The following is a 3,649-nucleotide window of genomic DNA, read 5'->3' on the forward strand; positions in this document are numbered from 1 at the left end:
CCGTCATTTAGCTTCCTAAATTACATTGTTCTAATTCACAGGCAGAGGTATATTCAAACCTCTCTCTAAAACAGTAGGGTAAACATGGAAATTTCACAGCAATTCAATGAGAAAAAAATTATGGCAAGATCTCCTTGTCAAGCTAGATTCTGAGACAACAGGTTTTAAAGCCATTTGATGTGTCTTAGGTAATTTTAGAGGACCCTAGATGTACTGCCTATATCAGTATTTTCACCTTCTGAGTTCTACACCTATGCCCAGGTATTTTAATACAGCCTTTCCTAATACATGGAGCAAAGCAAAGTGCAGTCTCTAATATTTTCAATTTACTTTATTTAGCATTTTCTTCTAAAATAGGCTACATACATTTTGGTGAAAAGCGGATTTCTGCATGAAAGCTCTTATTTTTCTTTTGCCAAAAATGTAACAAAGTGGGCATTTGCCTGCAAATCTTGTTTAAGGTGATGGAGCTTTCAAATTTGCACAAGGGTAAACTTTGGTTCTTACATCATTGTTGTGTTCTTGGAAGGGGAAAATCAACTCCCTTGCTCATTAAATGGCATGCTTAAATACTCCTTATCCTTTCACTTGGATAAAGTGATCTTTTCTGGATAAATAATTGTATTACCCCTGATGCCAATAGTTAAAATTACTAAATCCCTTTTGCACTGATTGCATAAATTTAAAAATGCTTCTCTATTTTGAGTGCAAGCATATCATCAGATAGATCAAAATTCTCTGAGTAAAGCTGTTTATGTGTAGCCCTGCTAGATGGAGTGAGGAGGAAGCAGGATTGCCAGTCAGATCCTGTACAGTATATACTTTCATTGGATAACTCAAAGTAGAATTGTGCTTGAGTACACATTTTGGGCTTATTTTCGTGTCTGATACATAGCGTACATTCCCCAGTTGCTTAGAGAATGAACTCCTGTGCTTGCAGATTTACCTTGTACTTTGATTTGAGCCTGACGACCTTTATGGTCATTTAAAGTTACTTTACGTGGAAGCTTTTCCAGCCGTTTGCAGTCACCTGCTGTTGGAGCAGTGTGGTTTGGCTAAAACTAATCAAGAGGTTTTTGACTAGCATTAGGATTTTCATAAGAGAGTGGGTGAAGGAATGGGGCTTAAATGGCTTTGATTTCCAGGCTATTAAGCGGTACTGATTAAAGTCTCAGATGGGCGTAGGACACTGTGCATTTAGTCAGCTCTACCAGAACTCCACAGTAACCTGTGGGAAAATACCACGTCAATGTACAAATCAAGAGCTACCAAAGCACTTAGGTGAAGAAAGTTCTCAGAGCATCAGACAATATGGCTGTTCAAACCAGAAAAGAAAGTAAGAGGTCCCAGATGCAACAAAAATGTTAATGGGAATAAATGCTTCAATATTTTTTTCCTCATAGTTATAGAATAAATATATTCACTTCTTTAAATGTGGGACCAGTTTTATTAAAATCAGCGCAACATAAGCACATTCCTAAAGTTAATTGTATGCCTAATGGCTTTGCTGTATGAGACCAATTCTGTAAACAGTTTAGCCCGAGCTTGTCTCGCTCTGCTTGAGGCATCTGACCAATTTCTGATTGTAGCTGCCACCAGCACCCTCTGTGTCTCCTCTGGGAGAACATCCGTAGATGGGCAGGGTTACGTCCTGGCGAGGGCTTGTGTCTCTCCACCAACACTATAGTGAGCCTAGAGGGTTACACTTCTACTTTTCACTGTCATTTGGATGCCTAAATTTAGATGGGCAAAAGCTAGGCTCTTGAGTATGATTTTACTCATCACATAAGTAACCACACTGAGTTCAGTGGTCTGGATGTAACAAGTTACTTTTTTTAATGTGTTTACAGGATTGAGCCCAAAATATATTGCTTCTGCACAAATCCATGCACAGTACAACATGACTTCAATAGTAAAAAACCAGATTCATTAAAATTGTTCACAAGCAAATCTGCATCTTGATATCAGGGAATAGATATGTGTTCATTGTGTGGGGTATTTGAATTCATTCCTTTCTTTGCTAAATAAATGAATGATAAAATGATACTGCTTGACTTCATTTAAAAGCCATTCTTCTAAATAAAGAAGGGTTCTGGGATCTGTGAGTGTTTTCCCTTTCTTTCTCTCTTCGCTTCTCCACAGAAATGAATCTGTGTGCGGCTGAAATGGCCTTTAGCTAGACTGTTCTGTGTAGCGGAACGAATGCTTTGCATTGTGTTGCCATGCGACAACATTTTCTAACTGGGATGGTACAAAGAGGTAAATGTGCTAACCTGGGAGGTTTGGCAAAGAGTTAAACCCCAGCAGTAGCAAGGGTAGGCAAAGTGGAAAGAGAAACGCACAAGAATGTAACAGAAGGCTTGGCAAACTCGTCAGTAAACTTTCACAGAAACTTAGAGGCTTTTTGGGAGCTGCCAAGGCCAAGGCTGTTGAGGTGTGACCTCCTGAATAGTCAAGCCAGCTAGTTGCTCAAGCAAAAAGCAGGCTGATTGCAACAGGTACTTGTGCAAAGTTGTGACTGTTACTGAGCATTAGGGGAGAAAAATGCTTTTGCAAGCAGTAAGCGCCGCAGTACAGGTGGCATTTTGGCAACATCTGTGTTGGTAGGAAGCACAGGGCAACAGGAGCAGATCTGTAGAGCAAAACAGCTGGTGCTGAACTCCTGGGTTTTGGACTAGCTCCAGGCTAGTCCCACAGGCAGAACACCCACTACCAGTTAGAGTGTACCTCTTCAGTTTCGCTCATTCATTAAAAAAACCCAAACAAACAAACACACCAGACGGCATGCTCTGAGGCTGCTCCGTGGTGCAAATGAAAGCACAGTGAGAGGTGTACCAGGAACAGATAAACCTTTTGTTTCCAGTTGGCTCTTTGGATCCAGGTTGGGCACTTTTTTTGCATGCTTTCCCCCTTGCCTTTTCTGCTCGTGGGAAACTGATCACAGCTCTACCTAGCTGAAGATTTATCAGTTTGAAGGAGTGATTTTATACCAGTACAGAAGCCTGCTAAAAATTTGTATTGTAAAACTGACATCAAGGGCTGTGTGAAAACTGTTACACTGATACTGAGTCTGGCTTATTTTAATTGTTCTTAAACTGAATGTAATATAGCTGTTCCTCAACTGAAATTAACATCTGAGCAGAGATGGTAGTCTCATAATATCATTTGGGAAAAAAATTCAATTGGTGTAACACTCAGCATTCTCACAATCCAATCCTAGAGGCTGATAATGCAGGAAGAAGCTGTTATTTGTGCTTTTTTTTTTTTTTTTCTCCAAAGGATTTATCCACAAACCTCATCCAACAATGGCTTTGGATTTTAAAATATCATGGAAGGTAATTAACAGTAACACAGTATATGTTCCAGGATTCAGAAACCATATTTGCTAATCACTAAGCCCATGGTTTTGCATTAATTCTCCCTTTTGTTAGCTGCAGCAGTAGGCATTGACTGAAAGTGAAATAAATATAAAATTTCAAATAAATGGGACATTTAAGGTCCCAACCTTTAAATAAAGCTTTGAAGCCAGTACAGCTGCAGAAGGAATCGCTTTTATATCTGTGTGCTGAAAAGTGCTTTCTCTTGTCATGGCCCTATGAAATGTCCTGTACAGTGGAAAAATTGTTTTTAATAGTGATGTACCCAAGAT

This window comes from Pygoscelis adeliae, unplaced genomic scaffold, assembly GCF_000699105.1.
Source record: "Pygoscelis adeliae isolate BGI_AS28 unplaced genomic scaffold, ASM69910v1 Scaffold144, whole genome shotgun sequence".
Lineage (NCBI taxonomy): Eukaryota > Metazoa > Chordata > Aves > Sphenisciformes > Spheniscidae > Pygoscelis > Pygoscelis adeliae.